Here is a 15,669-nt window from a genome sequence, read left to right as displayed (position 1 = left end):
ATGTGGGTTCCCCCCAAAAGCAATTGTATTTGGATTCAAATGTGGTGGTACCTTCTTCCTCATTTCCTCATTTCCCGTGGTGTAGTCAGGGACCTTATCCTTATTGTCAATTCATTTAGAGGATGCCTTGGTGTTTTCCAACTTTGATAAACCGGCTGACTGTGATTCAAAAACAAAAACAGGGAAAGGTACCGCAGTATGTTGCACCAATACTTTTGATGGTGTAGAGTGGATCCCCATATACTGTTGTCACCTCTTGCGTGGAGTGTGGCATTTGGAGAGGACATTGTGTGGTGTAGCAATGATCAATCGTTACTTTCCATGGCTCTGTGGTGCTAGTGGCATTACATTCCAGCCTCTGCACATGGGCATCCTGCATCCAGGGATTTAAGTGAGCAGGAATGGCTGGGAGCGGAACACCACTATTTTAAATTTTTTCTGTTTACAGTTCCACTACTTTTTCCAACCATATTCACCCTTCTGGAACAGTACTTTCTGATGGTAAAGCATACCTCTTCACTTTAACATTGTATAGCAGCTGCAGACAAACTGAAATCTGACCGTACTTTTATGAAGCCTAAGTGGCAGAGCCTGGATGGATACTATCTGGCCTCATTTTAGCCAGGGGAAGATGAAGAATTCCTGGTAACATTAAAAAGGAATCTCTCCTCCCACTCTATCGCTCCCTGAATATGGGAAAACTTGTCAAGCTGTTATCTCAGTTAAGACAATATGGTTTCTAGAGCAAGATCTGGCTAATTGTTTGTCCTAGATCCGGATATGTACCATTTTGGATTCAGCCACAGCTGAATAGTGCACCCAAAACCTATCCTGAGGCTTTTATATTACATCTGTATACCCATAGAAAACCTGCCCATACTAAAGGAACTTTTTGTCCCTAGCACTTTAGTTTAAAGTTTTTTATGCTATGTTTAATACACGTTATGTATACGAATTTGTTTAATTTAATCTGTGTTTTCAACACCTTGTTTTAAATAAACTGATATTTCTCTTAAATCATTGACTAGTTTGGATGAACTGTTGTTACTTGTACCTTCTATTGATATATATTCTAAAGGTCCATGCCATTCACAATGGGATCTATTTTACTATCAGGTGGCTGTATAGAATTTGTCCACTTATGCCTCTGGACAATTGCACACTTGTAGTAGGAGCCTTAGTGACTAGTCACTTGGACTATTCCAATGTGCTACTGTAGGATACTTCAATGGAACCTATCAGCAGGCTTTAGGGGGCTCAAACGGATTGGTTTCTGGATGTGGGAAATGTGATCACGTTCAAGCTGTTTACAGGAAGCAGGTGTGGCTTTCAGTAAAGTAGGGAATTGAGCTTAAACATCTTTGCTTATTTTTGAATGCATCCATGGGCCTGTTCCTGTCCACCTTCAGGATAGCATCACTCTGTATATCCCAGGATGGAACCTTTGGTCAATGGAGGATCACAGACTATTCATCCCTAAAACTCCCTGTCAGGTCACAGGCGATAAGACTTCCATTCATGACACCCAGGATGTTTAGCAAATGACCATATTCTATTCATGACAATGCAATCTTTTTCTAGATCAATGCCCCTATTGAAGCATCAACTGTTCAGGTAGATGCTATGTGTAGGTTCTCATGGAGATATGATAGAATTTAGGCAATATATACATTCTCCCACTGACTGACCTACTGAAGAAAAAAAGAAAAACAATACTGCACCTTCTTTACCCATTACACCCACTTGGCCATCTGCCCGCCCGTCCACAAGGAACAGTTTATTGAGAGACCACCCTCAACATGGGGAGTTCCTTCCCGCCCCACTCAAGGTGTTACGCAACAAACTTTATATTTATTTATTTATTACATTTTATTGGTTTCACGCAAACATATATAGTAAGCAAAAAGAAACCTTTAACAGTTTTGTTCACTTCCTCAAAATATTCCATGACAACACTACTCCGTATCTAACCTCCAAGAAGAAATGAAAGCCAGAGAAAAGAGAGGATACAACAGTAAGTACTAAAAGAAAAGAAACTCCAATATCCTATTCTATTTACATATTAAAACCACTACAAAATAATATCTTCCCAAAAAGAAAGAGGAAAAAACTAAAGTACCAACCATTCCCTCAATCCATCTTTTCTTCTCTTAAGATTAACTTAACAAATTTCATTGCTGCCAAAACCAAACCAACCCTTTCCCCCAATAGCAGCAGCTCCCACCATTCTTCCGCTGTCAGTGATCTTATTTGGCCCAATTTCCCTCCTAAATAGAGTGTTCTTAGATCAGTTAATGCCGTACAAGTGGTAGTTAAATGGGATAGCGATTCTACTGGTCCCTTTTCCTCACCGTATCTAAAGTATGCAGTTTCCACCTTAATTTGGCGTCTCCACAGTTGTACTTCTTTCGTAGGTAAAATGTTTAGATGAAATCTCAGCAGAAGATCTCTTTTCAAGTTTTTCTTTCACTTTAGATGGATTGCTAGCAAGTTACTAATTTTTGATGTTATGGTGATGTAAAAGCCTCTCTATTTTCAGTTTCCATTGTTTTACAGCCTTTTCTTCCTTAAACTCCTACGTTCTTAGGATGGCAAAGGGGGGCACCCTGTCCACCATCACACATTTTCGATATAACGATATTATTTTCCATAGCACTATGGAAGCCATAGATTGAAGTTGAAGTTCGTGTCGTATGGCAACCACTGGGAGCAAATCTGGAAGCCTCCAAATTGTGCGCCAAAAATAACCTTCCAATAGCGCCACCACTTTCTATGTGAGGTTTGGTAAGGCTTTGGAGCCGTATGTTAACACTTGTACCACCTTCTGTTTATAGAAGATGATTAAGAGTGTTAATGAGTAACTGCCATATCTCTTATGAATAACTGCCCCCTGTGTGATTATTTTTTTCAATTTATCCCTCAGTGCTATGTACTTGCCTTTTCCATTCAAGTTTTTATTTATCACAATTCCTAGGTAGACAATTGTTTCAACAATCTCCAATGTCGGATTTTCAACCCTCCACTTAAGTCTCCTTTCGTTTCCTGCCAGCCAATGACATAACCATTACTTTAGATTTCTTCACATTTATTTTCATACCAATAGCCTGCACATAGCTGTTAAAAGCCTCAATTCTTCACAGAAGGCCAATGGCAGTTTGATCCAAAAAGACTATGGGCCTCATTACGAGTTTGGAGGTAGCCATGCCGTTTTTAGCAGCATGGCTACCCCCGAACTCGGGTCAGGGTCCCGCAAAATGGGAATTACCAGGCCATTCCGACCTTTGCGGCCCCAGTAATTCCCATTCACGGGACTCGGACCTGGTACATCCCCATTCCCATTTGAGCCCCCATAGCACTCAATGGGAATGGGGAGGAGGCTAACAACGGACCCTTTAATGACGGGTCCGTTGTTAGCATGCTGTTCGGCTAGCGGGTGCCCCTCTGCATGTCTGGTCTGACCAGGCGTACAGAGCGGGACCCGCTGCAGAACTTGTAATGTGGTGGCCCGGTATGAATGGTGCAGTCCCTTACCGGCACCGTTCATACCGTGGCCGCCTCAGTCGTAATGAGGCCCTATGTCCTCGGCATATAAGAACCAAGGGACCTAAACATTAACAAACTGTTTACCAGATTCTTTCATTCAGCCCTACTTCAGACACATATTATGCCCCTTGGATCACTCCCCCTGAGCTAACAATGAACCAAGAACTAGTCCAGTGTACAGGAAATATATTTGTATTTATTTAAATTAAAAGTAACAGAAATCACACTGAACTACACGCGCCACCTTCTTTGTGGCTCACCATTAACTTCTTGTTACTCAAATCAATTAAACAAATTAATTAAAAAAATTCTTTACTTTCTACAAATTTCACTTCAAGAAATGATTAAACTGACCAATAACCAAAGCAATTATACATGGAGTGTGTAGCAACTTTGATTTTCCTGCGGGCTTAAAAAGCTAGCGGTAGGGCTTCAAGATTGGTACAAATACATATGGCAATTATGATTTCACCCACACTTTTGGTTTAAAAAAAACACAGGGTTTGTTTATCAGACACACCCCACCCCTAGGTTGGACAGAAAAATGGGACTGATTTGAGGAATTTTCAATTTCAAATCCCCCTCCACTGAAAGGCCTGCGTTAGAAGAAAGTTGGACAAAAAGATTGGACTGGTTTAAGAACAAAGACACCCCTCTTCCTTAAAGAATTCGGGGTCAACAGGACAAAAAGGATTACCCAATTAAATTATAGGCTATAGTTTTTCAGAGCACACTGGGAAGTGAGCTTTGCTCATTTTGAATTTTAACAAAAATCACCAAATGGGGAATTCATTAAATTAATCTTTTTAGGTAAGTAGGGTAAGGGTCTAGACCGTTTTGCCTCCCACTCACTATAAAGGGAAGAAGATTTAAGGAAGGAAACTCCCCACCTTTTAGTTTCCAAGGGCTCAGTTCTACTTACATAGAACGCCTCCGTTTAAAGTTCAGAACAGCCAGCTGCATGTCATGACCCTCTGGAAAGATAGGGCAAAGGGCTGGCCACTCCACTCTCAAGGATAACCTCCCGCTCTTCACCATAGGACCCAGTCATCGTTTAGGCCTTCCTAGCAATAGAGCTCCACCCTGATGCACTCTCAGCAATCCCCTCTGGTGTTTCCATACAGCTGTACGTTGCAGCAGCACTCTTCGATGGTAAACTTCAGCAGCTCTCTCTTCCTCCTAGTACATTACCCCTTATATAGCAGCGATGACACCACCTATTTTACAATCTTAGGAGAGTACCCTCCAAGAGGTCACGCAAATAGGATTTGGACAGCTACCCTTCTCTCTCCTGCCTACTGCAACCCCTCTCTACGTTTTGGTCTAAGAGTTTGGAGCAGACATGTGGTAGCTTAATTTACAAGCATCATTTGTTCACATGTCACCTTTTTGGCAAATACTAGTTATGTGGCAAAACCTCATAATTGTACTAATAACTGCCATAATATAGATATTTTCTGAATCAGCTAATCGTGGGGAATTAAATAAGACCACAACCAGGCCTGCACCATTTTACACGGCCATGTGGCAATGGTCTGCTGTTTCTGTAAAAAGCATACCAGTTATGAATATGTAAATTATTACCCATATTCCAAATTTTTCCCTCCATTCGTTCACCAACTCTCACATTTGGAACATTTTCAGATAAGCCAGAAACACATCTTAAATGGCCATAACAGTTCCAAGAGTCGCAGGTGGATGAATTTTATATCTCCAAAATTGACTGGGAATTACGTACAAAAATGGTACATAAATGAAGAAAATCGGCCTTATGGTTGCTGGGGAAAAAGGCCTAAGTGATAATAGTCCTTTAAAATGAATTGTAAATCTTCATGTGAGACAAATGTTAATGTTAAAGGTATTTGTACCACGCACCATCACCACCGGAGTGGTCCCCAGTTGACAAGTGGTAATTCTCCTTCTTTCTGGCCATATGGTCTCAGTGGGCCAGCCTGCAACCAGAGTTTTTATTATTCTCTTTGTGTTTATATCTTCCTCTTAGAAGTTGGTTGCCTGTTTGAAGTTGTAGCCCCTAGTCTTCACACCTTTTAGTCATGCTCCAGCCAAGGGAAACTGTCCAGCTATCGCTGCCTTCAGAGCCAGCATGTCTGGAAACAATGGGGTTTCCACACCTTTAGCAGGGCACGCTTTATTGCAATTGTAACTAGATGGGGGATGTAACATCCAGTCTGGCAGTGGAGATTACCTTGGGAAGTTTGCCCACCCACAAGCAAAAGTGTTTGCCTTGGGCTGACATTTTTTCATGGAAACCAAAGTGGCTCTTCAAATGTCACAGGTATTTTGTATGCAAAACATAATATACATTCCTTTTTGTCAACAAGCACTATGTCGTTTTGCTGATATTTTTCAGTTAGCAGTGGTACATTTTCACATTTAAACTGCAAAGCCTTTTTGGTTTCAGTGTTGAAAAATCCTGCTTTTCATGTGAAAAGGACTTTCAGTTTGGGGCCTTTAAATGCACCCCATGTGCCCCCACCCTGTTCTTCCATGACTCTTTGGTGGGGAAGAGCAGGGCAGAGTGGGGTTTCATTAGGTGCAATTTCCTTCATTGGGGAGTGAACACTCCAGCCTCCCCTGTCATCTTTGGGTTGGAGGATATGGCATGACACCACATTTCTTCCTTCTTTAGAGAGTGGGGACTACAGCCTACCCTTCCCTCTTTGGGTTGAAGGGTGTGGCATGGCAACACCTTTTCTTCCTTCTTTTCTTGGTTAACTGGGGCACTCACCAGACTCCCCTCTTCCCTGCAGGCTGGAAATGAAGGAGGTTAGGCCTCTAATAATAAAAAGAAATAGAGGTTCAGCACTTTTTACACACATTTCCCCGGAGGATTTACATAAAATGGACAACAAACCTCATATTCTTTCTTGGTGGTCTTTAGATCATAATAGGTCTTCATTCCTTCAGCTGACGTTTCTAAATTGCACTGAGCATAAGCAAAAGCATGCTGGAGGGGCTTCCTTAAATTTTCAATATACTCATGAGTAGTGGACGCATTAATCAGTGTCTGCTCCTATAAAGCAGATGCTGCGGTAACACATTTTTTTCATCCAGTCATGAGCTCAAATGGAGACATTTTTGTTGCAGAAGATGGTGTAGACCTAGTAGCCATCAGGACAAGCAGTAGTCACATGTCCCAAACTGAGTCTGCCATGAACTTCTTTAAGATACTCACAATTGTTTTGTTGCATCAATCTACTCCCTGCATCCCTGCTTGAGGCCAGGCAGTTGGCAATGTGGAGTTTTCTTTTTACACCTAGTTTCTCCCACATCTTTGACATCTCCTCACTGGTAAAATGACTTCATTGGACTGACTCAACCCTTTGTGGGAGGCTGAAACGAGAGACAATGTGGTTGATCATTGGTGCAGCAGCTGTCTCTGCCTTACAATTCGGGGCTGGAAGACAATCTACCCACTTTGTGAAACAAGCATGTCACAGTCAACATGTTCTTGTTTCCTCTAAAGGAGCGAATCGCTGGCCCGATTAAATTGACTTGCCAATCTCACTCTTTGTGTGAGTGAACTGGGTTGAAATTGAGCACACAAGACACCCCTTTAGGTAAGCGTTGATGTCCTGGCCCATTTGTGGCCAGTAAGCCACCCTGCACAGGTTTTCTAATGTTGTGTGAAACCCCCTATGACCGGCAGTGGCCGCGTCATGGGCGTGATTCAACATCAGGCTTCGGAATGAGGTAGGTACCACCCACTGGTCGCAGCCAGATAGGGCTCTCCTTACCAACAAACCGTCTTGGATCTGGAACATCTTGGAAAACTTCATCAACACCCGGAGAGCCTCTTGACTGGTATAATCCAACTCTGTTAAAGGAAAGCTCATGGGGTCTTCGATGTGTCAATAACATTTCCCAATGATTGGGTCCTCTTCTGTGCAATGATCAAATGTGCATCTGGGGTATATTTACTCCACCGGGCAGTTGAGAGTTTGCTGTTCGCACATGTCTGTGACCTGTTGACAGCAGCAATTTGGATTTCCCCCAGCAGGGATTCTGTTTCTATGAAATCCCCCTGCAGAGACCTGGTTTTAGCCAACTGGTCAGCCAGGTTATTTCATGTCTTATCTGGCCCCTCTATCTTGGAATTACCTCTTCTTCCAATTATCTATCCTATCCTATCTTCTTATCTCATCTCATTCGAGGTCACCAGATCATCAATTGACTGTATCAGTTTGGCATGCTTTAGGGGTTTGTTGTTGGCAAAAAGCATGCCTTGGTCCTTACAGTTAATCTGGTGCTCCACAAACCTATTCCTGATATAATCAGAGTCAGTGATTATGATCAGTTCATTGAGTTGGTGGTGCACTGCAGTGAGGATGGCTAATAAACGGCCATCAACTCTGCAACCTGACTACTTCTGTGTCCTATTTTATAACCAGCAGAGGGTTGCGGGGTATCAATCACCAGTTCTTTTTCCCCATTGCTATCAACATGGTAGGAGCACCCATTCACGTAAACTGTGGGCATCCCCTGACACGTGTCTTCTTCATAGACCTTGTGTGGGGAAGTGAGGTACGCCTCCATGTTGTTGTTGCTCATTAGAATTTCATCCTCGAGACAGTTTTCAGCATAATCATGCAAGTCTGCCAACCTCTGCGCTAGGGGACTCTTCTTGTTTTAGCCATATCTGACCTCCACAGGCAAGCCTTGCATGGACAGAATCAAGGAAGTAATTCTGAAAATTACTAACGTTCCCCGCCCGGATTCTGTCACTTTGGAGATATTGCAAGGGTTTGTGAGGAGTCTCGACAATGATGTGCTCCCCCTGGATGAATGGGTGGTAATTTTTCAACGCCCATACAATTGCTAGGAGTGCCTTCTCATAGTCATTGAATTTTTCCTACACAGAGGAAAAAATCTTGCTCGCGGATGAGATTACTTTGTTTACCTGGTCATGCTTTTGGTGCAATACGGCTGTCAGGCAAGTATCTGAGAACCCTGTCTCCAAGAACAACTCCTTGTTCTTTATGGGTTAAGCCAAACAAGGAGCCTGCGAAAGGCTTAATTTCAATTGTTTAACTGCATTGCATTGTTCCGGAGACCACTCCCATTTGACTCTGGCCTTTAATAAATGGACCACGGGTCAAGTGACCTCGCTGCAGTCTTCAATTAACATCTGACTATAATTAGTGAGTCTGAGAAGGCTTATTTTGTGCAGAGTGGTAGGGTCTATTAATTTCAATAAGGCATCCACCTTCTTTGCTTGGGGATTAAGACCCTCAGGGATCTCGTGCCCTAAGAAGTTCACTCTGGTTTTACACCACTGTGCCTTTCTGCAACTTGGTTGGAACATAACGGATTTCTGCTATATGTTACTCCACAGTTGAGTTCTTGATCAAAACATCATCCACATAGGCTAGGTTTTCCCTTTTAATCGGGCATGGCCTTATGTAGGAAGATGTTGAACTCATTGCCGTAGTTTATGTATCCAAAGGGGGTTCGGGTCCATGTGTACTGCTGCCCCCCGAAGTTAAAGGCAAGCTTGTACTGGTCTTCCCTACGTTGGTCAGGTCAATGGTGGTGTACACATTTGACCCTTGGATCTGGGCAAGTCCCTGATTGATGCAGGGTAGGTGCCATCTTGACATGTGGACCCATTTGTTCAACTCCCTCAGGTCTGCACATAGCCTCCATTGGCCATTTGGTTTGAGTATCCCCAGTACTGGGTTGTTGAAGGTACTGTGGATCAGACTAATTATCCCACGGGAGTCTGAATTCTTAATAATCTCTGTGAGTGACTCCATGGACGTGAGAGGTAACTGATATTGTTTCACAATTACTGGAGCCATCTCGGGTTCATGGGAATGGTGGTTGGATTAATGGATGTGCATCCACAGTCATATGAGTCCACTGAAAAGATATCTTGGAATTCCAGGAAGACCTGTTTTAGCTTTTGTCTTTGCTCCTCGGTCTCACAGGCATCAGCGAGATTGATCCTTTCCTTGACCATCTGCTTGAAACCTGGAAAGACCTTGGACTAGGCAATTTCAGCAGTATCCTACGAGTGGAGAGATCTCTTTTGATGTTGTTGACCTAGACAGGGGACTTGAGGTGGTAGTCCTTGAATCTGAACACTACCTCCTAGGGGCAGGAAGAGTACACCATGAAATTCCCCCCCATGCCTAGTAAAAATCTTTTCTCGAGGAATACCGTTGCGGAGGTTGAAACAGTCATTTGGGATTGGTCCCATGATTTCATTACCTAAATCAATAGAATAATGTTGGCCATCAACCGCCATTCCAATGTCTGGTTGATCTGTGCTATGCGCTAATTGTCAGGTATTCACTTGACAGTTCCCGCAGAAATTCTGCAGTAATCTCTATTCCATCTATAGGGTATCTTTCCATGTTTTCCAGCAATACTGTTGTTTTATTGTGGTAAGGATGACAAACTTGGTTGACATGACTGGCAGTCAAAATTGTCCACATTTTCCCCGCTACTAACGTGGTGTCATGTCATTGTTTACCCTCATCTCAGAGCCTATAGCACTACACTGTTTTGTAAGTGTTTCCCTGTGAGGGGATCCGGTTCCCTATGCTAAGGCAGGATTTGTACATTGCAGTGAGACTTCGGTGGGGCGCTTTTATCATGCAATGATTGTGGACACATTCATGGCACTACAAAATGTAGTGCAATTTCCCCCCACCCACGCATATTGGGGGACCACATTATTTTATCTGCTGTGTGGCCTACATGTCTTTCATGTTTTTCATTCTCTTATGTATCCCAACTTCATTTGTACTTACCAGGGTCAACTTGACTGCCAACTACCTCTGTGCAGCCATATGATGCTGGCAACTTTCTCCTCCCAGGTTGTGAGGTGTAATGGCTCCATGGTTCCTCCTTATGTGGCTGCTGTCTTGCAGCAGAAGTTGGCAAGCAGACACTGCACACATGCCTTCAAGTCATTCCAGCGCTTCCTGCATCACGCTGCACTGTACCCACTTCCTCCACCTTGTCCCTGGTGTTGTTCCAGATAGTGTTCTTCCTTTGTATATAAGTCTTCTGTTGCTGGCCAGCACCTCCTCTGCTAGCAGCTGCAGCTCCCCTCACTGAATTTGTGGTTGTGGGCCCACTTTTCTGGTACCTTACCCTTACCCATCTTTCCTGTGTGTGTATAGGGTCTGGAAGTGGGGGATTTTAAAAGGATTGTATTTTGAAGATGGCCGCCACTGAGCTTCCCGTTTGCAGCATTACGCTATTTCCTCTCAACAGTAATTCCACTGGCAGGATTACCATTTGGTAATTGCTCAACCTTTGTTGTAACAGTAATATCTGGTACCTTGCCCTTCCCCATCTTTCCTGTTTGTATAGTCCTGGGAGGATAGCTCAGCGGCAACGTCCTCGCCTTGGGAGCAAGACTACATGAAGAAACACAGGTTCAATTCCCAGGTCTGCGCTTAGAAATCTCTGGGTGTTTAAGTACGTTATAAATATGCAACTAAGACAAAAAAAAAAACAGTTGCGCAACTAAAAAACAAACAATTCCTGTAACAGTGCCTCGATGCCCGCAGGCTGTGTGAACGCTTTAAAAAGGCAAATAAATAAAAAAAATAATAATAATTCTACAAAAAAAGGAGGAATTACCAATCATTGTTGATTTCCGTCAATGGTTTGTGCGCACTCCGTCCGCTTGTGCTATAGTGGTAATTCTGCCAGACACCATGGCGGTTACGTTAAATTTCCCTAACTAGTGATGAGGACCATTGTTTTTTAACAATGTTTGTTAGAAAGAGGCATGGACCAAATTCTGCTCCTTTGCCAAGTCATCGGCTATTTCAGTTTGAAGGCAGATGTGGGGTTAGTGAGTGCGAGGGGAATACTTGTACACTCACATACATGGTTTGAAATAGGTGAGAAGAAAAGGCACCAGCCACCATGCGAGTCTTACAATAATAGAGTAAAAGAAGATTTAACTATTCCCCAACATACAAGCACACCATTGAGTGTTTGATTTTAGGTCACACCGGCACTTGCTTTTGCGTGGATAGCACCATGAACTTGAGTGGGTGTGATCTGGGCTAATGGAGGCCAGCAGCTTATTTGCTATGTTTGCCAAATATGCATACAATCTCCCCTTTTGAATTTCTTCACAAAAGTGTGAAGTGGGTTGCACTGTCCAAGCCCCATTTTGCTCTACACCTAACTTCCAACGGCATAGTGCCAGAATACAGAGGAAAATAATTCTGAGGCCGAAAATGCCGAATGCCGAGGGATGCATTTCCCTGCATATGTATGTGGGGGGTGGGTAAGGGTAATAATAAATGTGGGAGAGGTATGGGACGGTGGGCTGCGGGGAGCATTTTAGGCTTCAGATCTTTTCCAGCATAATCACATAGATCCACCTCCACTCATCTGCTTTATTTCTGTCCATTATTTCTATCTTCCTTATGTCTTTTCCCTTGTTTTCCACTGACTTTTCCATGACCCTGTCTTTTCCCCATGTATCCCACTCCTGTCAATCAGCTGCTCAAAAGAGTGCAAAAAAGAGTTCATCATAGTGAAAATTCTGTTAGTTTGGCCATTTTGCAGAAGTTGGTGCTAGTTTGTAACTTTGGGGAGCTGTAGCATCTGGCTTTTAAGGGCTTCTTTTGTTTTTATGACGTTTGATGCACTTTTGTGCTGTATTTACAACCAGCATTCCCAGAGCATCCAATCAGGTTGCTTAGAATGCAGGCATGAATCAACAATAATGGCCCATGATCCAAGTGCTGGCTCTGTCCAATTCACCCATTAGCTGCCTCCCCATCACACCTGTGAGCCTTCTCCTGATACATACTCACCACATCCTACCGCCGCCACCATATGCACCGCCACCATCTCCCGAAAGACAGCAGGAAAACAGAAAATGGATTCTCCCAATTTTCCCAAGATCTCCAGTTTATACTTTCCGGAAACTATGTTTGGAGTTTATTTTGTGTGGAACATGCTACAAGTGGCCCTGCGCAAAGCCTTTCCCCCCAGAAATAAACCAGTAGCACCTGGATGCTAAGTGTGATCATGGCTGCTTTGGAAGAATGGTGGGACACGCCCCACAATATTCTAGCTTACTTGTGTGTCAGATCCATCACCATTGTTCCTAATGGGTTTTCATTGTAATTCTGTGTAGTGATACAATGCACGATAGTGAATGAACCTCTGCATTCATTTTAGGAGGCCGTTTTTACTTACCCCTTAGTAGTGTTGCAAGCTAGCCTTATTGTTTTCTTGAACTTTTAGAAAGGTTTTGGGAGGATAGGAGTGGCTGTGTGTACATCACTTTTGTTCCAGAGCTCGAGCTGTTTGATGTACAGTGCTGCTTAAAGAGTGTGCCATGGCACATTGGTGTGCCGCAAGGTGGTGGTAGGTGCACCACATCGGTGATGGCATACTCGTCCAACTGCGCTGATTGTTGGTAATCGGGGCGCAACATGGCAGTGCCAGTGTTGGTCTCAAAGGCGCAGAGGACAGAGCAGTGAAGCTAATGAAAACCAGTGCCAATAGCCGCCAAGAAGAGCACAGACAGTGCCCTTGCCCAGGGCCCAAGCAGCGTTGAAAGGACTCCCCTCTCTCCCCTACCTGGAATGGAACGCCTCATCTGACCAACTCAGCATAGCCTGGAAGGAACTCAGGAAGATTCAGCCCTCTGTTGCCAGCCGAAAAAATTTGCAAACTGTGCCTGCACCATCAATGTGTGACGCGGTTTCCACCGAGCTACTTGCCGGAAAGTTCCACTGTCATTGAGAAACCTTGCTGCACCCTGTATCCCAGGTCTTTATGAAAATGAACAATACTAAACAAACCTGTAGCCAGGCCTATCCCAGAACAATAGTTGTGACGTTCCCACACATAATATTTGTACCCCGTCTTTTATTCCCATTTCCCCTCTCACAAGACTTTCCCTGTTGACTATTAATCCTCATTCATTGGATAATCCTGGCTTTATCCATTGTTTGGATTGGATGTTGCCGGGAAACTGCCATCGTGGCTGGTACTTGTGAAGGCCCAGCCAATAAATTAAAGACAGTGCATATGCAGTTCAAGGAAACCTCTTTCACGTTTGGTTTTTCCGTAGTTTCTCAATCTGCAATTCTTAAACCAGTGTGTTTCATTTCTGGAGAGAATCTTTGGATTAAAGATCCAACAAATTAAAGCACCGCCATTGAAACAACCTGACTATAAGAAAAAGGACATGAGTTATTTCAATCAATTGCAAAATCACAACTTGGAACGAAGTCACTCATTTACACCTTCAAGGAAATGTACTAACCGGGCATTAGAAGGTCATTACAATGTGGCTTCATGAATTGCTCATAGGAAGAAGACCGCACACTATCGGCAAAACGCAGGTTCTTCCATCATGTGAGGAATAGTGAGAATCGTACCACGGTGTGAGGCAGCAAAGGAGGTAAGAAAACTACCACTCTCCAAAGAACCCATCAAGGGGCATGTTATGAATTGTCTAACAATGTATTAGCAGCCTTTCATCTGCTTGACCACCAGAAACTTCAAGAGGCTCTGGAAAAATCAGGGAACTGTTCTCAGGACGCCATAGATTGGGTTTCCTCTTTTCTTGCCGAACGAAGCTCCAAAATACAATGGGGAGACAAGTATTCTAAGGCATATGCATATACTGTGGTGTACCTCAGCGGTCAAGTTTATCCCCCCTTCTATTCAACCCGTACCTACGTACCTACCCTGTCTTTGCACCCTTCTTATCAATTTAGGGGTGCTATTTACCAATTTTGCTGATGACACCCAGCTGATAGTTGAACTAAGCGGGTGCCATAGCGTAGACCGCACTAGGGTTGCAAACATCTACAATGTAATTGAGGCCTGTATGAAAGCAAACTGACTTTGTCTAAATGGTAGCAAAACAGAACTCATGATATTCGGCTCTCCCCAAGCTAGGACCAAACTTAACTCAGATTATGCCTCGTTTAGCATTAAAAACTCAAACATCCCGGTCCTCTGATAAGCTCAAAACCTTAGGTGTCTAGAGTCATCTCTTGGGGCTGATTCCCATGTAGCATACCTAAAATAAAATGCTGGTAGTACCAAAAACTACTCAGGCATATAAGACCTGTCCTAAATTAAAAAAAGTTGTACTACCATTGCTAGAGCTACAATCCTCTCAAGGCTGGACTACGGAAATTCCCTATTACTCAGAGCAAATAAAGGCTGTATAGTCCATTGCCAGACCATTCAGAATAATGCAGTGAGAGCCATAAGAAGGAAAACTAGGAGGGACCACATCACCGAAGATAGGAAGTCGATCCACTGGCTAGCCGTGGACGACCGTATTACCTTCAAAGCCATTTCAATTGTACACCACTGCCTCTATGGCTCTGCCCCAGCCTACTTGAAAGAGCAAATATCCTCATATGAACCAGGTCAGTCTCTGGGATCTAAAGCTCAAGGATTGGTGAAAACCATACACATCAAGAAAGCAAATGGATTAGGACGATCTTTCCCAGTCAAAGCGGCATCAAAGTGGAACAAACTCTCATCTTCATTAAGTTTAGAATCCAACTTCTTGACTTTCAAGAAGAAACTGAAAACACTGCTATTCAGATAAAGTCCAGACTGCCCAACCATAAAGCTAATCACCCTCTTATCAGTCCCATCTTGTATGTTGTCTGTCGTCTTTATGTTCTGTGATGACTGGAAATATGGCCAAACATCTTCCAGACAAACTCACATCGGTACTGGGTCAATGTGACAAAATTGTTAACTTAATAAAATGAAAAGTGCTAATTCTCATATATTTAAAAGTAGCTGTACCACCTGGCATGGCACAGGTCTGTAGCAGACATGCATGTGGGTTCTGCTATAGCCTTGTGTATGTTTTACTGTGTCAGAACCTCTTATTTTTGAAAAATTGCAAAATCAGCAGTCTCCCGAAATCACCTTTACTTATAGCACAGGGCCGGACCCCGCTCCACCCATGTGCAGGGCGAATGGGTGGGGTTGGTCAAATTTTACTATCGCCAGTAAACCCCAGACTGGTATGCCAACCTTGTGTCCTAACTTCCTATTTCTGAAAAAGAAGTCGCAAAATCGGCGATCTCCCAAAATTGCCTATACTGATGGCACAGGGCTCGACAGGCGAAC

The sequence above is a fragment of the Ambystoma mexicanum genome, chromosome 3p, assembly GCF_040938575.1.
Source record: "Ambystoma mexicanum isolate Mex_15411 chromosome 3p, UKY_AmexF1_1, whole genome shotgun sequence".
Lineage (NCBI taxonomy): Eukaryota > Metazoa > Chordata > Amphibia > Caudata > Ambystomatidae > Ambystoma > Ambystoma mexicanum.
Note: the sequence above shows the minus strand (reverse complement) of the source record.